General features: G+C 38.2%; 1 protein-coding gene and 1 long non-coding RNA gene across 4 annotated transcripts in view; both read right to left on the bottom strand.

The window, feature by feature from the left end:
• LOC107554648 (neuroligin-3-like) overlaps positions 1-27,924 on the bottom strand; it is a 196,718-nt gene that overhangs the window by 115,512 nt on the left and 53,282 nt on the right. The window lies entirely within an intron of this gene.
• Positions 45-14,371, bottom strand: LOC107554656 (uncharacterized). Of its 3 annotated transcripts, none has more exons than XR_001605079.1 (3): positions 14,288-14,359; positions 9,876-9,886; positions 45-58 (listed from the first exon to the last, which is right to left on the bottom strand). It is a non-coding gene; the product is annotated as an uncharacterized lncRNA (long non-coding RNA). The 3 variants fall into 3 exon arrangements; XR_001605078.1 differs by lacking the exons at positions 45-58; positions 9,876-9,886 and adding exons at positions 824-835; positions 9,162-9,164 and having other exon boundaries at positions 14,288-14,371; XR_001605077.1 differs by lacking the exons at positions 45-58; positions 9,876-9,886 and adding exons at positions 824-835; positions 10,125-10,130 and having other exon boundaries at positions 14,288-14,367.

Here is a 27,924-nt window from a genome sequence, read left to right as displayed (position 1 = left end):
CAGCCTGCTTTGATAATACCATCTTTTTTCATCTGTCATCGCACGGTTCCAGCTTGTTCTCAAAGGAATAGTTCACTTGAAAATGAAAATGATGTGAGCGTTTACTCACCACAATGTTGTTCCAAACCTGTATGACATTTGTCATGTTATACTACTATATATGACTTCTGTCAAACTATTCTTTCAACAAAGTTGTTGATTTTATCTATAGACCTTATGCGTCAGAGAAACAAGTTTGCAGCCATCTTTAGAATTTTGTCTTTGAATTTCCGTTCAAAGAAAAAAATGAAATCCTTGAATTTTCGAGTAATTAACAATAGGTCATAACAAAGGTCAGTAGCCCAGGAAGATTTTAAAATGAGTGTTTCATTCATAAATTTGTACAACCTTACCTTCACGCTGTGGAAATACAAACGCAAGACAAGACAATGAGTGCAGCGCTGAAAAGGTACGGAGCTACACAAGGTCTGTAGAAACAATATTTTAGGTTTATTGCAATATACAGTATGCACATAGTATGCATATGTAGTATTTTGAGATCATAGGGAGACTATTTTAATTACATCATTTAAGGTGCTTCATGGAAGTGGGCATTCCCTGCAAGCTCTTATAGTGTGAGTTGCTGGCCATGAGTCTCTGAAAGGATTTTCTGTCAGTCTGCTAGTTAACCCCATGGAAGAGAGGGGCGGGGTCAGTAGAGCTCATTATCATTTAAAGCAACATGGACTAGAATGGCTTGCTGAAATCAGTGCTGATTTTGACAGGGTAAAACTATTTTTTACACTACCATTGAGAAATTTTAACCACATTATGTTACAGACTTTTCATTAAGTCCCTAAAGAATCATATCAACTTGTGGAAAATGGGCATCCGATGACCCTTTTAATATTCCAAGTCTTTGTGTGAGGAAGAGACCAAAACTTCAGTTGCTTCTCACTGAAAATCTTGCCCTTCGCTACAGCTCTTACATCTCATTGTTTGTGTCAGTCAGCTCAAAAGCACAAGTCACTTTTGTTGCCCTTTTTGATAGCTTCTGGTCTTTATATGCTTTCTGTATGCAAAAAAAGTCATAAAAGTTTGGAAAAAAATTAGTAGTTGGTGACCATTTTCAACATTAGATAAACTCTTTCATTAATTATCAGCACAGATGTGGTTGGAACTCAAGCCAGGTGGTTGCTGTGGGAATGGCTTACAGTTTTGCTGATCCTGCGTCTTGTGTTTTGCTAACACTTTATCTGGAGTCGAAGGTGAAAAAACATAATCCAACTCATTAGGGGGCTATCAAGTGTTCGGATACCAGCAGAGCCAGCATAGTCTCCTACTGGATGGGCAATAAAGTAGTGCTACACCGCCACTCTTCCTTGCCAGCTCCCTTTCCACCATCAGTGGCACAGGCATGGAAAAGGAGCCCACACCACAGCTGTCCAGCTCTACAGAAGATTACAGGGGAAGCTGCCCGCTGCCTCCCAGTGTGCTTGTGTTTGAATGCACTGGTAGTGACGGTATGCGGTTGGGAGGTATGGATATTAATCACGGCGAGCGGTGCAAGCCTGGGCCTGCTCTAGAAGATGGATGTGGTGTGAGTACAGTGATGTCACCCTGACGAATGGCTTGGCGATGTTGGAGGAGACTTGCACATCGCCTCTCATTTCAATTAGTTCCCAAGCACTACTACCTGCTTTATCCTCTCAAGCATGTTAGAAACACACACACATACGCATAACAAACACACACCATTCCTCTTCTCAGGCCGTGGACCAAACTCAACTTTATCAAGCTGAAGTGACAGTAGTTTTTCTTAACAGGCTGCACTGATATGCAATCATTGCTCAGGAAACAGTTACTTCACATTAATGGCACAGTAATTTGTAGTCCTCTATTGCTGCTGTCATAGCAAAATGAAGTTCTTCCTCTCACCACTCAATGCTCACTTCTGAGAACTGTTTATTTTCCCATGATTCTATGAAGCAATTCAACCTAAATAGAGTAGAGAGTCCAGAAAATGTTCCGAAAACCATGCAAAATGGAGGCAATTATACTAAATATCTACCCTACAATAAGCTCAAAGTTTGTCAGGTGAAACAAATCAATCACAGTGTATAAAAGTGGCCCTGTTTACTAGAGATGCACCAAAATTTCGGCAACCAAAATTTTTGCCGAAATGGTTTTGAAAAGCCAAAATCGTTGGCCAAACACTGTCTTTTCATTAGTACTTATCCGACAGTGCTTGTTGACTGTGCACACAATGTGGATAAACTACATAACGTAAGCTTTTCAGGTTGTGGATGCTTGGGCTGAGTTAACTAGCATTTTCTCAATTTTAATCAATCATCATTTTGATGAACCAGTACTGATTCTTAAACCCCAATCTTTTAGTCTATGCTGTTTTCTGTTGATACGTGAACAAATCTTACTAAACATTACTTGTTGCCACCCTACCTTTCAATAATCACAAGCTTTGTTAATTTTAATATTAAACAAAGTCTCAGCTTTCAAATTCTGACATTTTTACCATGAAATTCAAACAATACAGGCCAGTGTAGCTGCCTCAGTTAAATTATGGGAAATGGAAAAAGGTGATTTTTTTTAATCATCTCTATTATCATTGCGTGATGGTTGCCATCTGAGTAGCAATGCCAAGACTCTTAACAGTAAGAAAAAGTAAGAAAAAACAAGACATATATTTGAATAATGTACTCTACACAAATTAGTATAATTAGTGGATCGATTTTTTTTTTTTACATAAACACACAAGGACGAATATGTTAAATACAGTTCTCACCAAATTTGAACCAAAATAAATTATTGTAGTGGGTTCACTGTAACTTGGGGAAGACAAAACCAAGATTCTGAACATAGATTTAATGTAATGGCTCAATAATTAATAAAAAAAATAAACGGTAAGAAATCCCCAGTAGTGTATTTTTCATATAAGGCAAAACATTATAGCACAGCCTTTTTCCCATAAGAAGATTGGTTATTGATTTGAAACACAACTGGTTGCTTGGGTTCAGGGCTTACATCTCTTTATTGAAGAATTTTGTGAAATGTCTATAGAAAAAATTAATGGGGGAAATAGTTCCGGAACCCATGCTGCTGAAAAAAAAATGGGTGGACACTGTTGAACTCTATATGGACCTTTGTAGGATGAACAACCTGGGATGGACTGATACCTAAGGGAATAACCATGAGTTGATAAGCTCCAGCATCTCTAACGTAAATTGCCGCTCTGAGCCAATGATAGCAGCAGAAGAGGAAACAGCAAGCACTGTTTAAAACACAGGTCTCAGTGGACTGACCTCTATACCTTTAGATCTGATATATCTTGTGTGTAAACTCTCTTCTCTACTCAGAGAAATGGCCTCTCTCTAAACCAGCCCCTTTAAGAGGTCAAGAGTCTCTGCTTGTGCAAAGCAAGCAGTGGGTTAGGGATTTGATAAGTGTCCCTGGGGCTCTGAACTCCAGCTTAACACATCACTTGGGCTTTGAACCTCCAAAGCTTTTAATCTGGCTAAATAATGGGAACACATCTAATGCTCTGTATATGGGATGAAACTCTGTGTATCGTGATGCTACAGTAATGAGCTGGGCATTTGCGCTGGTTGCCCCCTGCAAATAAGCTTTGAAGTCTATTATCTACAAAAGCCTGTATGCAATATTACACAGTTGATTGCACCATATGTTGGAAATCTAGGAACACTACAGCTTTTAATGTGGCAGGGTTTCCAACAGCTTTGTTTACAGTATATACAAACCCGATTCCAAAAAAGTTGGGACACTGTACAAATTGTGAATAAAAACAGAATGCAATGATGTGGAAGTTTCAAATTTCAATATTTTATTCAGAATACAACATAGATGACATATCAAATGTTTAAACTGAGAAAATGTATCATTTTAAGGGAAAATGTCCCAACTTTTTTGGAATTGGGTTTGTATTAAGGTTGTGTGCAATTACATATTTTGATGTTTGTGGGTCATTTGAACAGCTATTTGGTCTTAAAGAAGCGTTTTACTCTAATCAGCTGCAACATTAAAACCACCTTATATTGTGTAGGTTCCCCTCATGCTGAAGTGTCAGGCATGGACTCCACAAGACCTCTTGAACGTGTCCTGTGTTATCTGGCACAAAAACATAAGCAGTAGATGTTGCAAGTTGCGAGGTGGGGCCTCCATGGATCTGATTTGATGGTCCAGCACATCTCACAGATGCTCAGTTGGAGTGACATCTAAAGAAATTGGAGGCCAAGGCCTTTGTCATCTTCCTCAAACCATTCCTGAACAATTTTAGCAGTGTGGCAGGTGCATTATCCTGCTAAAATAGGCCACTGTCATCAGTGAACACAATTGCCATGAAGGGCTGTACGTGGTCTGCAACAATCTTTAGGAAGATGGTTTTTGTCAAAGTAACATCCACATGAATGCAGGACCCAAGGTTTCCCAGCAGAACATGGCCTAGAGCATAACAACGCCTCCGTTGGCCTGCCTTCTTCTCATAGCTGCCATCACTTCCCCAGGTAAATGACATACACACACCCAACCATCCACCTGATCTGAAGAAAAAAAAAACTTTTCTATTGCTCCATGGCCACTTTGACTGATCTGTGGCTAAGGCCCAAATGCAGCAAACTGCGACACACTGTGTGTTCTGATACTTTCTATCATGGCCAGCATTAAGTTTTTCAGCACTCTGAGCTACAGTAACTCTTCTTTGTGATCAGACCAGACAGGCTCGCCTTCACTCCCCATGTGCATCAATGAGCCTTGGGCACCCATGACCCTGACGCCGGTTCACCGGTTGTCCTTCCTTCCACCATTTTTTATATGTACTAACCACTGCATACCAGGAACAGCCCACAAGACTTGCTGTTTGTGGAGATGCCCTGACCCAGTCGTCTAGCCAACATTATTTGGCTATTGTCAAAGTCACTCAGATCTTTTCGATTGCCCATTTTTTCCTGCCTCCAACACATGAAATTCAGAAACTGACTGTTTACTTGTTGCCTAATAGCCTATATCCCACCCCTTGACAGGTGCCACTGTACTGATATAATCACAGTTATTCACTTCATCTGTTTGTGGTTTTAATGTTGTGGCTGATCAGTGTATAATAAGCAACCTAGCTTTCTACACTGAAGCCATTTAAGTCGAGCAATATCTTTTCAGATCGATCAGACTATATAATTCACTTCTTTATTCACAATAGCTTTTATCTATCTTATTTAGGGTGACACAGTTAAACAACATTGATGAACAATAGCATTTAACTACATATTGTGCTACATAAAAATGCCTCAAAGGGTCTTCCTGCAGAAATTAATCAAATCAAGTCGTCGTTTTTTATTTATTTTTTACTGCTGCTTGATACACAAACTGTCCAAATAAAGTGGTCCACTATAGTGAATCAGACTTCCTACCACCACATTTGAGAAAGGACAGTTCAGGAGAAAGCGTATGATTATTGCTATTCGGCTGTAAAGCTGTGTGCACAAATACTGCGACATGCTGCCAATCTGTTATGGCGCTTTTCCACTGCATGGTACAGCACGGTACGGTTCACTTTTGGGGGGTTTTCCACTGGGTACAGTACCTGGTGGTTTAGTACCACCTCGGTTGAGGTTCTAAGTGAACCGTACCATTACCAAAACGTGACGTGTAAACTCTGCTGATCACGGATTGGCCGGAGAGAATCGTCACTACCTGCGTCACTGAACTTGCGACACAAACACAACAGAACCGCTAGATTTAAATCAGCACAGCCAGCGAATGATTGAACGCAACTGTTTTGAACGAGTGCACCTTTTTTAACAACCAAAAAGTGATTGTTTCGTTGTCTGTTGAGGAAGTACAGACGTTCCTCTCGTTGATAGCAGAGGAGCAGATCCAGCGAGCTTGATGGGGCGACGCGGAATGAAAATTCTCTCAGAACGATGATCTGAGTTACTATTGCAATTATCGATGCAGTATGAATGACATACACTGGTGACATTTTTCACAATCACGACAAACAATCAAATACTGCCCTAAACTCAATAGCGGAACGGCAGCGATATCCTGCAAATATGGCGGATAAACAAAACAGTTTCCCAGAACTCAACGCGGCGTTACGTCACATTCTCATTCCTAATAGAGGCGGCGCAACTATAACGACATGTGAATAATCCCGCCCACTCTAAAGCAGTACTGAACTGCAGTGGAGACGCAAACCGAGCCGTGCCGTGTCGTACCGAACTGAGCTGTGCCAAGCCGAGCCGTACCACGCAGTGGAAAAGCGAAGTTGACATAAGTCTAGTGAGCTCTAGTTTATAAGATCTTTTGAATTTAATATTTTTAGTGATGTTACAGCAAGCTAAAACCCACCCTGAATCGTCTCAATCGTCCCTCTTAACAGCATTAAAGCTAAAAATACAAACGCTAAAAAGACTTCAGATGAAACCAAAATTCATTTCCAGTCTTACAGAAGGCTAAATGCAAATATGGATGGAATAGTCAAGAGATCAAAATTACATTAGTAATGATTTAATAATATCTAATAATTTTTTGAACATTGTAAAGTTTTTTGAGTAATGAACTAAAAGTAAAGAACTAAAGTTCTTTGTAGATTTTTTTTTTTTCAAATGTGTTATATGTTCATACATGTGATAGACAACAACATATATTTGTACATACAATTGACCTATCCCTTGATTTCTACCATTTTGGATCAAAATATTTAAGCTCACTGTGGTGCATTCTGGGATTGCTTTATCTCTGAAGAATACATGCATGCTTCGTTTAAATTTGGCCAGAGTTTTTTCATATAGGCCAGCAGAATTTATGAGCTTCCCTCACGTTGGGAGCTCTCCTGTGATGTCTTAAAACGCTGCCTAGGTAGGCAAGCTCAAGTTTTGTAACACAGCTTGCTACTGTCTCTTTAACAATACAAGTCATATCTCAGATAACTGCTTTTGTGCCAGAGATGATTGTCTTCAGATTCTACGCAATGAGGCTGGAAGAATCAAATGACTGGCTCCTCTACTGGAGGACACCAAAGCGTTTCCTCTTGTCATTCCAAGTTAATGCTACTTTGTCGTATCCGTGTTTCAGAGAGTATAAACACACTCCACAGCCGCAGAACCTCATCTCGCATCCTATTTTCTCCCTCCTCCAGGAATAAATTATTAAAAAGGGCTCCCGGCTCTGCAGGTAATACAATTAAGTTTGACAACTGTGCTTTAAGGGCGAGCTGACAGTGCAGAAATAGATGAGCCATTGTCTGGGAGAGACCCGTGTCACAGCACGACACACTCCACATTTCCTGTTGAGCCGATGGATAAAAAATACTTGCTGAAGGCATTCCTGTTTCTATTACAGGATGGCTGATACATGTGCAGAGACATGTCAGTCATCCATATCACCCCTATCCCGGCTGTTAGTACTGCTCATATTTAGGGTTAAGGGTTCACAAATCCAAAGTATTGAACTAAAGCATGTAACTTGTCCCACACTCTTTGTGATAGTAACATTGCAATAGGTGTGATATTGATTACTCCTCCTAAAGGACTATTTTCTTCTGAAAATGTAAAAATCCAGTTTAATTATGCTTTCTCTTTATACATGCTCAACCATCATTTAGCTGCAGTGAAATCTAAAGTGTCGAGCCAATTGTACTGTATGTAAATGACTCTCCTAGATCTCATAGTACCTGTCAATTTGCCACATTTTTCTCATCCTCTGAAGTGGGGTTGTCTAGCCATTGTCTGCTGTGGGTTTGTGGGTAGATGGGTTGAAAGAGGTCCTTCTTTCTCCCTTGAACTTTCATGTTTTTCTCTCTTTCTCCATCTGCATGTCGATGCCATCTAATTTATTTCTCTGCTCTCCTGTTCTGAAGGTTGACTGCTCTGGCAACGCTTGGTTCATTCTGTCAGAGTGTAGATGAGGTGGCGGCTCGGAAAGAAAGAGGAAGTAGGTCTCATTATTCAAAGTGCTCTGTGCCGGGCCACTCAAGGCCTTTGATGATATTGTGGTGTGACCTTGTGGTTGTTTGGATTGTGCATGCATTACATCTCAGCGCACTTGATTCGCAGGCCGCTGCAGCTCGCCGGTCGATATAGAGATGGATAGCCTTCCTCTTGCTGTTTTTTCAAAATTTGCAGACTGCTGCAAACATCGTCCAGTCATGAGCAGTTACGGACCACAGGTGCAACACCGAGCAATTAGTGCTGGTCATCTGGCTGTGGAAATTTGCTTAGAATATTAATTAAGTTTCACAATTTGGCTAATGTTGGAGTCCGGGATATGAACTGAATTCCTATTTGGAGCGTTATCTTGGACATGGAGTATCTCCGGCCAACATGGAACAGAACTGGAGAGGAGTGTTTGAGTGGCAGGCGTCTACTCTAATTAAACTATGAGTACAATTAGTCTTGCTTGTGAGCAGTTTCATAATTATGACAGATTCATTAATTATTTATCTTAATGAGGCAGCTCCTGCCCAGATAGATGTTATTATGGAGCGTTTAGTGGCTCCAGAGCTAATTTGCCAGGTTGCTATTAAAATCTTTGGATTTGCACGAACACCTCCAATCATGAATCAACAAAAATTAAGAAGGAAAATCTCCAGCACATGACTGGTAATGGACTACGTGACTTTCAGATCGTAGGCATGTAAGAAGACTCAAGGATTTCATGTAAATAAGATTCTATCTAGAATTCGATTTATCAGCACCTGATATGCATTTAGAGTATTTAGAGAAAACTAGATTTTTTTAAATATCTGTGCAAAACATGCCTGCACAATCCTGAAACAGGGTGTTTTGGGTGGTTAGTAGGGTTTTTCTTGGTGGCTGCTTATTATCCCAATTCAGTGAACTAACTAACACTGCATATTTTCATATTTCTCATCTCCACTTTTGAGAAGTGGAAAGGCAGTTGACACAAACCCGACATTGATTAGAAACAAATTAAAAAAAAATCTATCAGACAAATTTTATGAAACTTGAAAACCAATTAGGCTTAAAACTTTTTTTTTTATTTCTATCTCATCTCATCTGTGTGAGGCTTGCATGGTGCTTATTTTGGTGAATCAAACAAACTACCATTATAATTTATATAATGAACAGAGCTATAATGCAGCTGTTGAACAGAGAGTGCTTGGCCTTCATTTATATACCAAACTCAACCTGCTCTACATTGGGGTTTCACCTATTTTTTTGACGCAGCAAGGTTAGTTTTGGCCCAGGGCCTCGCCCTGTTTTTAGGATTTGTGCCACTCCAGCCAAGAACAGTAAGGTGATGACAGGTCTATTAACCCAGCCTAAGGGTCCGGCAGTGAATATGAACATGAGCCACAATTACATAGCTGCAATACATAGATGATAAGCATGCTCTACATATTCTGAAATAATTAAACAATCATGGTCTTTCTTCCCCCTTGTGAATGTTTTTGGTAATAGTTGCAAAGCCCAAAACAACCATGTTGTATATTATCTGATTCAATCTGTTTGAATTATGGTGCATGCCAATAAGAAATTGCACCAATGCAGTGTAGGAGAAAAGTGAACGAACCTTATTATTATCGTAAACTTTATGTTGCGTGCACACCAAAAGCTAATCCCGATAAAGGTGTTGTGCAGCAAAAAAAATTTATAACTCCAGAAAGTGACTGTTCCACATTTGCGTTTGTTGAAAACGCCACTTGTTCTTGACAGGTCTCATTCACATGATACTTGTTTTGTGGAGAAACGAAATGGCTAATCCTTGTTTTTTTTAGATATTTCATCAACAATGTAGTGATGTATCAGTTCTCATAGGGATATGTCAGGGGCTAATTGTTAAAAATTGAGTTACTGAGCAGTTTGCCCTTCCTCGTGCCCTAAAGGACTAACAGCAAATACAAATAGCTTCCCTGCTATATTGGCATTCTGCTGAGAAACTCCTGACTTACCCGTGCCATAATATTGTTGTAATAATTGGAGCTCAGGGGCCATCAAATATCATGCCAGTTTGTTCAATTGATTCAGACCAGCCAAGAAAAGTGAGAGAGAGCAAGGGAAAATATGAAACATCCAAAAGTCAGCCAAGAATTACCCAGTCAGACAAACTCCTCAGGGCAAAAAACTGAAGAATTTATGTTTTCAAACTACCAGCCCCTGTGGCAATTTGAGTTGCTCAGCTGGATTGATTGATTGATTGATTTTTTTTAGCTTTGCATTTCATCTAATGTTTTTCATAAACTCTTGTACAAGCTACTTGTGCATCAGTGGTGCTTTCACCTGACTAGAGCTTTTGGTGTGGACCCGAGTCAGTTTGACTTAAAAGATTAGTTGGTGTGAAAGCTGTATTTTGGGATGTTCAGCAAATAGTCTGAATGCAATCCTTCCTTCCTTGCAGGTAGGTGGATTGTTCCAAAATAAGCAAAAATATGCACTTTGGTGCAGTTGCAGATATTTATATGGCCAAAAATAAAGATGAAATTCTGATGGTTTAATATCTTTTATATATAACTGAATACCAGACTCTTTACAGAAGATGCATATAAATATCATTTCTATGTAGTTTCCATTGTGGGGGGCAAAAGGTAAAACACAAAATGCAATGCAACACAATGATGATTGAAAGACACAAATTAACGTTCCTCAAAAGCCTGTTGCATCACATTTACTACATACATTTACTACATACTTTTTTTTTTCTTTCAAAACTGCTGCAACTGGCTGCAAAACATTCTTCATGCTACAGGTTTTTTTGTAAATAGCAAAATATAAATACGTAATTTCAAACATTTACAAATAAAGATACAACTATAAGATGCTCATATATGCGCTGTGCACGAGCCATTAGGTCACACGATCAACATCAATCTCCTTGACAAACAAACAAGCTCTAAATCTAGCGAACACGGGTGGAGATAGGAAGAGCCGTCTCCAACACAATCCGCCCCGACTGCGTGAGCTCCGCTCCTTATTAATGCTGCTCATTATAATATCAGGCATAATATGCTTGTGTAACTGATGTTTGTGCAACTGGCGAGCTCTTTGACGCCCTCCGTATCAATCTCCTCGGAGAAAGACAGGCGGAGCGTCGCGCCCTCTCCACGGGGGGGAAGTACCGCAGCGCGGGCTTCCGAAACACCGAGAGCGGGCACCGGATCTGGAGATGAGCAGATCCATACGCGAAACCCTTGAGCACAGCCGCCGCTCCACCTCGGCGAAAGCGGGGCCGGCACCGCAAGGAACGCTAGTGAAGGCTCCCTCCTCAAAGAAAGCCCTCTGAGAGCGAAGCAAGGCAGTAACAACTATGCTTCGCTCCCAAGCAAACCACGCACAGGCTGTGTGTGTCCCCACTCGTGATATTATCTTGGGCAGGGAGGAACACACAACCTACAATGTGGCTTGCTCTCGCCCTTGAAATGCTTTGTCCTTGCATGAGCTTAGACATAGCTGGAGCTTATAGACTTTTGACAGACAACAATAAATATGACTGACACACACAGAGCGCTTCGCTGAATGACAGAAAGCTGACGCTGGCTCCGCCGCACATGCTTTTATAGCTTCCTGGTCATGACGTCATCCGCCGTGACATCCTGCTCAGCTATTGGACTGATTTCACATGTGATTCAGAGCGTGGGTCGCTGAAGGCGTTCCCCTAGAGTTCTCGACGTAGCTGGAGTTCCTGAAGAGGAACTGAAATTAGGTACCTTATTTTTGCCTCTGTCTTGTTTCTCCTTGCCAGTGTTGGGGAAAGTTACTTTTAAAAGTAATGCATTACAATATTGCGTTACTCCATAAAAAAGTAACTAATTACGTTACTTAGTTACTTTTTTATGGAAAGTAATTCATTACGTTACTTTTGTGTTACTTTTTAAATCTGGACAGGGCTTGTTTGTTTGTTTTTAAAATAAAAAAGTTCTATTTTTGGCAAATATAAAAGCCTTTTCACACCAAAAGTGAAATGCATAAGCCTCAGGCTGAAGGGAAAGTAAATGTACGTCCATACAGTAGAACGAAGAAGAAGAAATTTCAACACACTTCAGCAATAAAAAAGACAAATGTTTGTCTAGAGTAATTTGTGCTTATTAGTACGGCTGAATTGGATCATCGAAGGTCAGAACCAAAGACATTGGTTAATAGAATGGGATTAAATACATAAAGGATATTTGTGTTGTTTAACATTTAATTATTGCAGGTTTGCGTCATATTCTGAGTTGCATTATTTTTATTCATTTTGAGGAATACTGAATCTGTGTTTTTTAAAGACATTGGTTAATAGAATGGGATTAAATACATAAAGGATATTTGTGTTGTTTAACATTTAATTATTGCAGGTTTGCGTCATATTCTGAGTTGCATTATTATTATTCATTTTGAGGAATACTGAATCTGTGTTTTTTTAGATGAATTAATGCATATTCATATTTATTTCAGAACTAGAGTAACATCTTCTGATTTCTCTCAACATGGGGACAGGAGAGCCGACAATCAATAAATTGGAAAAAAAGTAACTTGCGTTACTTATTTTAAAAAGTAACTCAGATATTCTCTTGTAAATTAAAATGTAATGCGTTACTTTACTAGTTACTTGAAAAAAATATTCTGATTACGTAACTTGCATTACTTGTAATGCGTTACCCCCAACACTGCTCCTTGCCTAGAAGCTAGCAAGCTTTTGCAAGTTGACACTAAGTAGTGAGTCCTTTACCCTTTTAAAAGCAAGGGCAGTGGTCTCTGGTTTTGTAGTCAATGCTTTGAAAAGGCTTGGTGAAATCAATCAATCTGGAGCACAGGGCAATAGTGGCACCAGCAGAGAAATAGTCATAATTCTTCTGAAAATACTGACTTGTGTTACAGACATATATGCGGTAACACTTTAAAAACAATGGTCCCTCATTAATAGGTAACTATGCAGGAAGTAATGCAGGACAAATGAGTAGTACACCATCAACATTTCAGTTACTAAAAATTAATATGGAAATAGGATTAACTAACCTGTAAGCAATAGTGAATTTAGGACCGAGATAGTTTCTTATTAGGTAATCAATGTATACTCAATGAGATCAGACAGTTTCACTACTAACTAGAACTATTAAAGGGGTCATGAAATGAGAAACCAAATTTCCCTTGATCCTTTGACATAGAAGAGATCTTTGTATGCTTAATACATCCTGCAAGTTTCATAACTTAAAATGTCCTCAGCATCAATGAAAACGTATTTATGTAATAACCCTCAGAAAACAGCTCATTTTGGATCAGAAGGACAAGGTGACGTCACCTGGGCACAGTCATTTGCATATGCGGCTTCCAGAGCAAAACAACTATGCCTACTTTTGCATCATGGCATCGTTGTCACGCCAACAGGTGTTCAGTCGTTGTGCAGCGAGTGGCTCTGACTCTGAAGGAGTAGTGTTTTCAATAAAATTGCGATGCCAGGCAGACGATGTGCCGTTCCTGGCTGTAGAAAAACAACATGTTTGTAGACACTGCCGAAGGATCCCGACGTCAGAGAAAAATGTATTCAGTTTATTTTTTTTTAACATCCCAGTCACGTCAGTGCTAATTTATGCGTATGTTCGGTACATTTCAACGTTGACTGCTTTGATTACAAATCGCAGTATGATGCTGGTTTTGCCAAAATACTTTTACTCAAAGATCAGGCCGTGCCAACTGTTCTGGACCCAACAACGACGCCGCAAACTGTAAGTAATGTATTTCATGTAAAAACAATTTTTAAAATGGTAATGACGGAAATGGTGTTAATGGATGTTAGTCAATCATAAAAGGGGGCGGTTACACTGACCTCTTAAAGGGAAAACACCCCAAAACCGACTATTTCAGTCAGAGGATGGAAAACAGGTGGAAAAAGTCAATCAGTTTTAGTAATGTTATAATTACACCTCAGGGAACATAACAAAATAAAAATAAAAATAAAAACATGTCATGACCCCTTTAACTAACTATGACCAATTATAAATAATTACCAATTCTTTATTAAGTATTTATCAATTTATTATCATAGCATGCATCATTAAAATATTTTTCACTTTAAAATAATGGTCCAAATCACCAGTAGATTCTGAAGAGTGATGATGTAACACTTGAGCAGTAAGTGCTTCACATGGGATTCACAAATAATAATAATAATAATATTAATAATTATTTATATTTAGGTAATTTCTATGAGGTACACTGACTATTCTAACAGACAATGTTGTGATTTGGAGGATGTGATTTTATGGTTAAAAACACAATATAGATGCTGTTGTGGGGCCGATCCGAGGACCTCACTAAACCATCCAATCGGTAGTAGCGACGGGCGGTGTGTACAAAGGGCAGGGACTTAATCAACGCAAGCTTATGACCCGCACTTACTGGGAATTCCTCGTTGATGGGAAATAGTTTCAATCTCCAGTCCCGATCACGAGAGGGGTTCAGCGGGTTGCCGCAAATTAAGCCGCAGGCTCCACTCCTGGTGGTGCCCTTCCGTCAATTCCTTTAATTTTCAGCTTTGCTACCATACTTCCCTGGAACCCAAAGACTCGTGGTTTCCTGCACGCTGCCCGGCGGGTCATGGGAATAACGCCGCCAGATCGCAGGTCGGCATCATTTATGGTCGGAACTACGACGGTATCTGATTGTCTTCGAACCTCCGACTTTCATTCTTGATTAATGAGAACATTCTTGGCAAATGCTTTCGCTTTCGTCTGTTTTGAGAGTCCATGCGCTCCCTGGGTTTCCTACTTGGCTGTTTCCTAAAATGGCTGTTTGACCAATTTACAGTTTTTTACGATTGCTTACACACTAAAATTAAACTTTTCCAACAATTAGCAAAACCTTACATTCAAGGAGCAAAACACAAGGCTAGATTTGCATAACTGTAAGCACATTGTCAGCTTCACACTATTTGCAAAACATTACACACACTTGTATACACATACAGACACAGAAGTATATCATGATGTCACTTCCTTGCAATTCCAAAGCACTGACTGTCAAATTACCACACCTATGAGCCAATCTGTTAAACACAGCCATCAGGTACACAAACACATGATTGCTAAATTGTAGACACACCAATCAGGTTTAAGCACTATAAAAATGCAGCAGGTAGGTTCACCTGCCTTCAACCAAAATGGAAGGATTCAGAAGAAGAGTGAGGGTGAGAGGAGGAGTACACAGAGGCAGAGGAAGACCTGAAGCAGGAAGAGATGTGCACAAAGAAGAGGACCAAACTTATCAAAGGGCATTCGTGCAACACTAGTGGACCATGTTGTGAACCACGGATTGACGCTGAGGGAGGCTGGACAGAGTTCAGCCAAATCTTAGCAGATATAGAGTGGCATCTATCATAAGGACTTTTCGACAGGAAAACCGGTAAAAGATCTGTCTACAGTTACAATAATCAGCCGCTTACTGTATGCACCATATCAGCACTTGTGATACCCCTTCCTGTGACATTGTACAGTAAGTTACATGTATTATTCTCTACATAGGCTTGAGGGTCGGGAACGACAAGGAGGAAGGGGGCCCATATTCACGCAAGAACAAGAGAGAGAGATAATAAACATGGTTTTGGCCAATAATGCTATCAGGCTCAGAGAACTACAAGCAAACATTATCGGTGACCATGCCATTTTCAATAATGTCCATCAGGTTTCTCAGTCAACACTGGCACGCATCCTGAAAGTACTATACCTTCCACCATACTCTCCGTTTCTAAACCCTATCGAAGAGTTTCTCTGCATGGCGGTGGAAGGTTTATGATCTCTAGCCCCAGGCTCAGTTACCCCTCATTCAGGCCATGGAGGACGCCTGTGACCAAGTCGACGCCGCAGCTGTGCAAGGATGGATTCGACATTCAAGACGGTTCTTCCCACGTTGTCTTGCTAATGAGGATATTGCTTGTGATGTTGATGAAATTCTCTGGCCAGATCCAGCTAGGCGAAGAGATAATGTATAGTATGTTTACTGTAGTATTTTCTGTACAATATTGTCAGTTTTTTCAGAATTTTTTTTATGGTTGTTGTTGTTGTTTACTGTAATTGTAACCTGTACTGGATACAGTATTTTAAGTCTGTTGTTTGCTGAGCTAACAGTGTTATGAACACTACTGTAGTAGCATGACAACTGGGACATGTTTTGTTGTGATTCTCCATGTTGACTGATTTGGGTATATGGAGAGAAATCAATGATATTTTCGTCAGTCTGCAGCATTGGTCTTGTGTAGTCTTTGGTGAACTATTGTATGGTTGCACTTTCTGTGTACTTCATTTACAGTACTCTAATCACTGCGAATTAGACTTGTTAAAAGTCATATGTATTGAAAATATTGTTTTTATAAAGTTGTGTATAGTTTTGACAAAAAGTGTTCCATTTTGCAAATGATCTGAAGTGTTGTGTTACTTTGGTGTAGGGTTGTTAATTGTGTGTAGTGTTTTGACAAACCCTGAAAAAGGCCCCGGTTTCAAAATTGTGCTTAAGCAATCATAAAAGAAACACAGAAAAAATATTAAATGAGCAATAGTTAGTTGGTTATTGTGGTACGTACTGTTCATTAATTCATTGCCACAAAAAAAAGGCACAAGCTTCTCAGAAAATGTATTTTATCACCATGTTCAGAGTAAAAAAGCCACAACGACTAGCTCATATTTTAGACATGTTAATGTTGTGATTTAGTCATTTATTAGCAGTTGGTCATAGTTAGTAGATCTTAATGAAACAAATCTTATTCACAATAAAATCTATTAATTACTGATTATTTAATCTTTGTTCCATATTATTTAGAGTCCCCCTGTAGTCAAAATCAAGTTTTTTATGTTGTTTATTTGTCTATATGGTGTTTTTAATACGCCTTTAGACAAACCATGTGCCAATCTATTAATCAACACCATTGCTGAGTATTTTCTCCTTAAAACTGTAGTTTCCCAAAGGCTGACCCAGAAATACGGTTTAAAACAGCCCTCGGTTTGTTACGTCACAAACCAATAACCAATCACGTCAAGGGATCGATTCCTATCACTAGCATGCAAAATATACCAATACCAGCACAAAACCAAAAATAAATCAGAGTAAAAAACCCATGAAACTGTGGTTTAATGTGAATTTAGAACCGCTAACTTGCATTATAACCCGTGGCAACAGTGCAAAAGTAGCCCGGAGTAAGACGCACCTCTCCTGCATCGGCGTCTGCACTTCACATGCATTTGCTCGCGTGCGCAAATTAACAATCACAAACGGCTGTATTCGAGTCTTCAAGATATTTTAGGACACAACATCGTCAAGTAAGTAACTTTAATGAATGTTACAGTATTCACTGTAGTTGTCCGCTAGTAAAAAGGTAGTTTAAGCAGTCATTATCCGTGTATGCCATTGTTTTGCGTTTACTACAGTTCAGTGGATCAGGAGGCACTGGCTGGTGTGACTGAGTGGAGGCGGGACTAATTTGCATATTCATAGATCAGCGTATAGTAAATGAGGCAAGGGTGTAGATTTACATAGGGTGTAAAAATCTTGCCTTTCATAGTTTTCCCAAAGACCCTGACAAGTAATTATTTACAAAAGTGTAAAAATATAGTGTGTTTTGAAGTGGGGACGTAGCGCTGTCTTATGCACCTGCTAACTTTAGCTGTTTTTAGTCTAGTAGTAAACTTAAATCATTTTAGGAACTGCAGGTCCTAGCCGTAGAAACCATAATAATGATTTATATGGATATGACTCTAAGTAATGAGCTTATGCAACTTTACACATTTACAATTACTTACTATATTATTATTTACTATTACTCCACTAGGTCTGAAATATATAGCCTATTGTACGTTTTAATCCACTGGAACACACTACAAACATGATGATATAAATTACAACATGATGCATTGTGTCTCTATCATAATTAAATAATTTTGGAGAAAGTGCACTGTACGTGTGTTTTAAAAAAACATTTTTACATAAAGTTTTTTTTGTTTACAGTCTTCCTTTAACGGACATTACTATATGACAATACTGAAAAAACAGTTTACTGTCAAGCTGTTATATTCCTGTTATATATTTATTGTTATTAATTCAGTGTTTATAATGCTAACACTTGAACTTAAAATATTTTCAACTGAAACTGACATGGTTTCTAGAGAGCAAAAGGTTTTGTGAAAAAAGGGAAGACTTTAAAATAAAGTCTGTAAAATAAGCTGTTAAAAGGATTTGAGTGTCACTAGTCTAGTGATTGTACGTTATTGTTGTCATCATTCAGGCTGTATTTCAGCTTTCATGTACGGTTTTTGTAAACAAAGGAGCTGATATTTGCCATAGCAACAGCTAGAAGCTAGTGGACTGCCGAGTTGCTTTCACCCCAAAATGGCGGAAAATGGTTGCCACCTTCAGCGAGGCAAAATAGGGGCCATTATTTTGCCTCTCCCCCACAAAAAAACCCCCAAGGACACAAATAATCAGTGAGGAACTCATAGCTCAACAATAAACTATGAGCAAACATGTTCAAGTATGTAAACTTGCAGCAGAACACATTAATATTGTTATTTTAATTTGCTTATTTATAATTATTCATTCTTTTTATTTGTCTCAGTTCTGCATCTGTTATGGATGGGATGAATTATTATACTTTTTTTTATTAATTTGCTTGAATTAGGACTACATTATTACGTAATTATTTGTCCCATTTTTATATAAAGAATTTAGCATTTTTTAAACTTTTTAAAATGCCAAATTGTTTATGACATATATGATTATTTATTAGGTATATATTTATGATTAATATCAATAATAAATTAATAAATAGGGTCTAACATTAATTATAATATATTAATTTATCGGTCCAATCATGTCTAAAAATATAATAATTATGTCTATTAAAGGGGTCATATGATGCTATTTTAAAGATCATTATTTTGTGTATTTGGTGTAACAGAATATGTTGACATGCTTTAATATTCAAAAAACACATTCTTTTTCAAATACTGTACATTACTGTAGGTCCTCTATGCCCCGCCTCTCTCAAACGATTCGTTTTCTACAAAGTCCCTCCTTCCGACAAGCGCAGTCTGCTCTGATTGGCCAGCTGACCCAGTGCATTGTGATTGGCCGAACACCACAAGCACGCGTCGGAAATGTAACGCCCCTTACCATAATCGCAAGCGTCAGCTTTCAAAGTAAATATCAAGACAGTTAATAATGTCGTTAGTTTTAGCATCAGTTCAAGCCCGAAAGAGCAACAGACACAGTGATGATGCAGTACACAAGCCGCGGTTAAGACAGCTGATGTGCTATGATTTCTGAAAGACAGTTCACTCTCCTGTGATGTGACCCTGTTCCCCTCACACACACACACACACACACAACGCATTACTCTGCGCTGCGCAAAACTCCGCATTAGAACAGTCAATAGCAAATACTTAAACTAATAACAAAACAGGGATGACGAGACACACCTGGGAGCAATGAAACATCAAGGGAAACACCTGGGACAAATGAACTAAACTAATCAGGACAGGAACAGGAAACTAACCAAATAAGGGCATAGGAAGGCACATGGGGAGCAAGACACACAAAACATGGAACAGAGTCTGACAACTACATTATTATGTAATTATTTGTCCCATTTTTATCTAAACGATTTAGCATTTTTAAAACTTTTTAAAATGGCAAATTGTTTATGACATATATGATTATTTATTAGGTATATATTTATTTAATATTTAATAAATTAATAAATAGGGTCTAACATTAATTATAACATATTAATTTATCTGTCTAATCATGTCTAAGAATATAATAATTATGTCTACCAAGCTCTGATAATGTATGGAATATTATGTTTACAGACTATCCAAATTTTAATAAAACAATAGGCCTATACCTGTAGAAGCACGGATGTGTCTGTCACTTTAAAGGTATGGTTCACACAAAAATTGAATTTGTCATAATTTACCCAGGTTGTTCTAAACCTGCATAAAGTTCTTCCTTCTGTTGAACACAAAAGAAGATACTTTGAAGAATGTGTCTCAACTAAACAGCTGATGGTTGTAACTTCCATAGTAAGACAACATCAGAGTCATTGGGGACCAGAAACTGTTTGGTTACCCACATTATTTAAAGTATCTTCTTTTATGTTCAACAGAAGAAAGAAATTATTACAGGTTTAGAACAACTTGTGGGAGTGTAAACGATGACAAAATTTTCATTTTTGGGTGAACTGTCCCTTTAAGTCAGACAGTCCACCGTGAACAACTGAAATGCCCCTCTGCAAACTGCGCGTTCATCATTAGTTACTGGACAGACCCACTGATAACTTTCCCATTCAGCTCTACATCTGGAGAGTCTTGTGTTCAGAGGGCAGATGTGAGCTCCTAGATGTTTTAAACCGCGCAGGTTTGTTTACAGCATGCTGTGCTCGTGTGAAAGAGCTTTAACGGCGCGCGTTTTGTAGACACCGTCGCTATGGAAACAAAGACGCCAAAATCAAGCGCAAATTAGCTTCTTTAATAGCCTACTTCTTATGAAATGTATTTCATTATAATTGCTATTAGTATTATAAACTAGTGATGTTAGGTTCTTGAACGAATCGTTCTTTTGAGCCGGTTCTCAGGAAGTAACCGGTTGAGCCGGTTCTCAAATCTAACTGAGTTGATCTGGGTTGATGACGCAGGACGCACATCCCGAAGTACCACGTCCAACTCAAAAAGAACCGACTTCTCGACTCTAGACTTTGAATGTGCAAAAATGTTTCGGACGCTGCTGCGAATATGGGCGGGAGCAGAATAGGACAATAATAATAATACACTTGTGTATAATAATTATATTGTACTCTCTCTCTCTCTCTCTCTCTCTCTATATATATATATATACACACACTAAGCAATAAAAAATGATAAAATGTGTCCGCATTCAAATGTACCGTTACCCGGTTGAGCCGGTTCACAAATTGAACTGAATCGAACTTTAGTTCCGGGTTGATGACGCAGGACGCACATCCCGAAGTACCACGTCCAACTCAAAAAGAACCGACTTCTCGACTGAAGGGGCAGTCACACTAGACTTTGAATGTGCAAAAATGTTTCGGACGCTGCTGCGAATATGGGCGGGAGCAGAATAGGACAATAATAATAATGATCTATAAACATATATCAAGCAGCAAAACGAACTGTTTTGTTCAGCTAAAAATAGCTGGACGGAGTGGACGCAGATGAGACCGGAAGCCAGACCCATAGAAATTACAAATGGCCGCGCCCATTTTTATGACAAGAAAAAGGTGGATACGCCTATAATAAAATACCAATATAAAACTATAAAAAGTATATATCGTCTTTCTAAATCATTCCCAAACATAAGATTGTTGTTTAGGCCATACATACCACGTAATATTAGAATAAGCACCTCTTAGTTTCAAAATTCTTACAGTATAAATGATTTGTAATTTTACAGGTTGTTACCCCTTTATTCCCCAAACTTCGCATATTATTCCCTTATACCTACACAAAGGTACTGAATAGGTACACTATAATTACAAAAAAGTTACACTGTAACTTCTGTTTACTAACGCAGTTCTTTGCAGGGTGCATATCTGGTTGTTACCCCCCTATTAGCCAAAGTAACACATTGTTCCCTTATACCTACACGTACGTTCTTTATAGGTACACTATAATTACAGAAACGTACACCGTAAATTCAGTATACTTACATAGTTCTTTGCAGGTTGTAATCTAAAGCGTTACCTTATAATCTTTTAAAAATGTATTATATAAAATAGGATGCTGCGCTACGGCTAAAATGAGCACTTCCTCCATTTTTGAATTTCTGTACAGAGAGGTCACGCAGTGACGTATCGATCTTCTACTGGTCACACATCTTCACCAAACTTGAGCTTTGGAACGCAGCGAAATGCTAAATTTTTTCATGAGCTTGCGTTTCCGGTCTGACGCATTCGCATGCGTATGAATGGAAGTCAATGGAACGAAAAGTGCAGTGAAAAAAATCTTTCTGTCGAGTGATGTAAATACATTTTACAATAGTTTATTGTGCATGCATATTATATTTAAAGTTGCTTAAGCGAAATCAAGGAGTTTATAAGACTGGTTTATTCATTCTTTAGACATGTAGAACATATGCGCGTTTGTGCATCAATGTCTGTAATGTGTGCTGTAGGTGTGAAACTTTTAGCAATCTTATCAGAGTTGTAGGCTAGTCAATATTGGTCAGTCAGTCGTATCTGACATAAAGGATCAGCGAATGAAACTGTGACCACAAACATCATTAACTTAAGTGAATTATATGGCAATAATCAGCAATATGCTTTCACACAAATAACTTTATTTTTTGAATGTTTCAATATGTGTTGACACAAATTACTTATTTGAATTTTCATTGATACAACATTGCATTGAGTTGTTCGAAAAGAAATGAGTAGAGATGTTATTGCTTGATGACGTCAGGAACCGATGAATCAGCTTTTTGAACCGGTTCAATGAACCGATCTGTCCGAAAAGAACCGGTTCGCGGAAATGAATCGGACTTTGCATCACTATTATAAACAGTGCAAAATACTTACTTGTTTATTCAAATATGTGTTGGCCTTTGTAAAATATGAGACAAATCGCGTCCCGTATTGTTTTGATACGGGATTTTACCTTTAAATACGGGACGATTCCGTATTGTAAGGGACGGGTGGCAACCCTATTCTTTGGTACAGGCATGGAACGAAGCATAACATAACATTGACTGAACAATGAGAGAAACTCAGGGACAGACTTAAACAGGAAACACAGACGAGACTAATGGGTAAACACACCTGACACAAATGAGACACTAATGATAACTATGGGAACACAGGAACATGACCACATAAGGAAAAACAGGAACCCAACAGGAAAATAAACTTGACACCAGCAGAGTTACCTATTAATGATGGACAATAATTCTAGTGCTACCAGATAATGTACTTATTAAATCAGACATTTGGCATTATCATTATCACTAATAAATATTCCTCAAAATCATTATTAGACATTGCACTACTATAAATACTATTATTAAACATCTCTAAACTCTCGAGTACATTCACTCTATCACTTAAGGCTAAGAAGTTGTTGGATCTAAGTTGGACTAACTAGGTTTCCCTCACATTTCTGAAGTAAACAGTGCAGATTCAGAAAGGGTAAGAGCTGAACTATTGAACTATATTACTAACTGACAATATCTGCAATTCTTTCTCCCTTTATTTGTATATATAAAATTAGTTTTGACAACTAAGCTGGCCCACAAGTAAACCAGGACATGTCTCAGTGCTTTCTATTGTCAGTTCATCCCTGCTGTCATTCATAAAAATCCCCTGTGCCATGTTTGTTTGTTTATTAAATATTTTAGCTAATCTGATTATGCTTTCAGTTAAGACTGCAGTACACATTTGACCAAGTTTAAATCCATTCTGAAAAATTCCACAGATTTTCCCTCAAATATTAATAACATCTGCAGATTACAGTACGTCTGGGCCCGACCTCCCGATGGCAGTGCGTCTACGATGCCTTTAAATGCTGTTTAGGTGCGCTGTAAAAAAATATTGTGATTTTAACAGTAAAAGACTGTAAAAATGCTACAGTAAAAACCTGTTAACAGTAAGTTTCCATACTATATTCGGTGAATAAATGTAATTACATTTACTGTAATTTTACAGCAAAAGGTTTTTGGAAGTGAAAAAGAAAAAGTCATTGTATAATTTACAGTGAAAAAACGTAAATTGACACTCCCAGAATTCCCTGCATGACACTTCATATTTGATGTTTTTTTGTTGAATTGACATGTTTCTTCTTAGTTTTTTCTTTTCAGTTGTGTACATTAGGGTTTAATCTTACATCTAATGTTGTTAAATTAATGTTTATTGCATTATTTCAGTATTATGTGTGTCACCATGATGGGGTTTAGTGTTTGTGTGAATGTTTCTGTGCACCTTCTATATATAAATATTGCCCTCAGCTCGTAGGAAAGCTGTTTGTGATGAACTTTGGTTCATCATGTGACTTTCTCATCACCACCAGTTTCCAGTTACCATCAGCTGCATTACAATGGTTCAAAACAGATATTAACGCTTCAATATGTTGTTTTTTTAAAAATTACATCAGTTAATGAAATACAGTATTTTATTGTGAATTTAAGTTAAGTCTGTAAAACCTAAAATGTTGCTACCATATTTTTTTACGGTGAAGTTCTGGCAACCACAGCTGCCGGTATTTTACCGTAAATGTCACAGATTTTTTTAAAGTGTGGGTTTGGAACCAAGCTCATCTGTACACTGCAGTATTAGAGCATGGTGGATTACTGTAAAGATGACAAGTCTCGACACCTCTCATGTCACACGAGTTCCAGATGAAATAAAATTTCCCAATGCCTTGGAAAGATTTCCTACTATAAAATCAGATACCTCCATAAAACCTTCCATACCAAATCTTCACAAAGCTGTTTCCTGGTTCTAATCCTGCATGAATGATGTAGGATTTCACACTAAGTTCAGTCTTCACATACTGGTTCTTCAGTTCATCCATTCCGATATTCCTCCCACTCTACGTGCGAGCGGTGTTGGTTTCTCTAAATTAGCTTTGCCTCTAAAGCAACACTTTAGAAATTCAAACATCCTGTGACCAATTCTGACAGGCTTTTCATTCACAAGAGGCACACATGCAACCCATGTAAATAATTACACCTACTCTGCAAAGGTTTTTTCTTTTCTTTTTTCCTGCACTTTTGAGTTTCTCTTTTGTCGAGTCACACAAAGTGAGTGGATTGGGCACCCACGTCCACTCTCATGGCTCCCAAATTCACACCTCTCTGCCGGTCCTCCACACCCACCTTCCTCATTTCAGTCGACACAATGTAGAGAATATTGCCTCCCACATGCGTTAAGACAGCTGGCCTTGGTTCCTTCACTGGCCAAAGCATGATTAATCACTTGACAAGACGAGTAGCAAGAGTTGGCTGGAGAGCCAATATAAGTCTCTCAAGACAGATAATTTTTGACCCAAACACACCTGATGATGGACAAACCCTCCCTCAATGTGGAAGACAAATGAGCTGATCAGGGCACAGTCTGGCTGAGATAGAGGAAGAAAAAGTTATGCCACAGCGTGAGTGTCAAGTCAAAAGAAGTTATGGATCGGCAGAGATATCGGCAACAGACTGTAAACAAGAAACCTGATACATGGAGAACTAAAAACTCATTTTAAAAAGACATTTATACCCATATTTGCCTCCAGCTGACCTGCTCTGCTCTAGCTGTGGTCGTAAACAGATCAATATGCCTTTGCAACCCAGGCTCACGTGCCTCTACCTAAAAAAACACACCTATACATACAATTCACTGCAGTTTCTAGTTGAAATGAACACTAGTGGCAGTAAAACCCCAACAACTTTTATTCTTTTTTTATACAAACCATTTTTACAGGGGCTGATTATTGATTAATAAGGAATTATTTCTGTGCAGTTTCTTGCATAATACTATGTTATGATGCCAAAACGCTTTTAGTGCATGCTCTGTAAATATTTTGACATTTGCATCACATAATCAGCTATACATGGCTTTTCTGATGTTGCAAAGTTGCTCTATAGCTCACCTGGTACAGGTGCAACTTGCGATGCAAAGCGCTTCGGTATGATTTCCATGAAACACAAGAGCATGATAAAAGACTTGTAGAAGCAAGTGAAAATGGCGTGATTGGCTCAGCAAGGTCAGGTTTAGTGTAGGTGGTATGTTAACACGATTGGACATTTTATTTCGAAGCTGTAGCGATATGTACAACAGCCAATGCAATAAAACATGGCTAAATTAATGTTCTTCTGTTTTGATAAAACTGAACTTTACACAGTTGAACTGAACTGAAACAACACTGAACTGACTGGAGCTATTTCTGGAGCTTATTTTGTTTTCAATACGATACCGATACTTTTAAAGGCCAGTATTGTCGATATCGATACCGATACCGGTACGACACTTCTAAACTGAACTTTTAAAAATGGGTAATGATATCCACTTAACTTTTTATTTGAAACACATTGTAAAATTCAGTACGCCTTAATTTTTTTTGTTTACACATGGTTAAAATATGTTTACTGTAGTGGTAACCATGAAAATCTACAAATACTATAGTTGAAGTACGGTCACTTTAGTAAAACCATGGGTCATTTTCATAAGGGACTGTCAGTGACAGGCTGTTGCATGTATAAAATGCAACCTTTTTATTCTGTGTATGATTTATACTAACATTACAGAATAGAACATGATCAATATGAACTTTTAACGTTCAATTTAAATAAATGTAATTGCACCAACTATGTAGGGTACAATTCCTGTTTAATTATTGTGAAATAACTCAAACTGTTTTTTTTTTCTGTCCTCTGACAAACATTGTTCTGGGCTGCCATTCCCCAGTGCATCAATGCTTTCTTATGATACTTTTGGGAAACACAGCCCTGTTTGAATGCACTGTTATAACGCTCTCTGTGATTGGTTGCTTCTGTCTTGCAACATTTGCATGTGTTCAGCAGGAAAATAGTTCTGTCCTTTTCGCTAACATATTTTTTTGTTAAATAAACAAAATCACTGGTGAATAAAACACCTTAGTATCGATATTTTTTTATTTGAGCATCAGTATCGATATTTCAGGATCGATAAGCCCATCCCTAACTGGAGCTGAATATTTGAATATTTGAAGTCACTGGTCCTGTTACTTCCCCGTGAAGCTGCTTTGAAACAAGCTTTGTATAAAGCACTATATAAATAAAGGTGACTTGACTTGACTTGAAAGTGTCACAAAGAAGCAGCGTAATATAATTTTGCAGAAATATTACCACAGGCACTTTTTTTCCAATAAAGCTGGTTTGTACCTTTGGGTTGTAATGTACAGTAATTGCTTCATACCAAATTCAAGAATGTTCACTATGGTTGTTGGGACACATTCCACAGGCAATAGGCCTACTCTAAGACAGATGAACTTAATGCCCCGACTAGAGGAAGGGAATTCTTCACCCAGTAGCCATTTATACTATAAGACAAGATCCAGGTCTAAAAAAAGATACTCCAAGATTTAGAGGTCAGCAAAATGTCACCACATGCATGATGGATGCAATGTTTGGTCAAGAGGCAGAAATTCTTGGCCCCAAACCATCAATGAATATCTCTCTTTAAGAAAAAACAACCTGAAAGACAGACATAAATGGCTGGTTTCTTTGCAACATAAGTGAAAAATAAATAAAGGCTATGCACCTTGACTTGTATGGTTGTACAGTGTTTTTATATATTTATAAAAAAAAGAAAATTCAAACTCTGGAAAACAGAAGCTTTGTTATAAAACCTATTGAGCTTCCTGGGCAGCATTTCAAGGCATCATAGATGTGCTCCCATTGCTATGGCCTGTAGAAATGTTAGGCAACAGTAAAATAACCTTGTTTTGGTCAAATTCTAAGGCAGCATAGCATGCATTAATGTGTGTATGTATACATGTATGTATGTGTGTGTGTATATGTGTATGTGTATGTGTATGCACTCATTCATTCATAGAAAAGGCAATGCAAAAAAAACAAAAACAATTCAAGAGTAATGCAAAACTATAAATATATTTCATCCAATATTGCAAAGTATTAAATTATTCACAGTTATTTCATCCAGTATTTTTCTGTACTATGCATTTTTTTATACCTACTGGAATGCTGTGCCTTTAGCAACATGCAAATCTCAAACTCTAGCCTATAGGACTCAATTAAAGTCTTCCAGGCCTTTATGAGAAACACACACAAAAAAATCAGTCTCCTCCACTGACCAGTTTGTAATTCGTTAAAAACCATATGCATGTTCAGAATGAGTAAAACATAGACAGAGATCGTACTATAAAAGGGATCTGGTAAACATATACAGAAAATCACGACACCTTGCATGTGTTTAATGTATTTTTGAATCTAAATAATC

Source organism: Sinocyclocheilus grahami, unplaced genomic scaffold (assembly GCF_001515645.1).
Source record: "Sinocyclocheilus grahami isolate Dianchi unplaced genomic scaffold, SAMN03320097.WGS_v1.1 scaffold509.1, whole genome shotgun sequence".
In the NCBI taxonomy this organism is placed as follows: Eukaryota; Metazoa; Chordata; class Actinopteri; order Cypriniformes; family Cyprinidae; genus Sinocyclocheilus; species Sinocyclocheilus grahami.
This window is presented reverse-complemented; position numbering and strand designations above follow the sequence as displayed.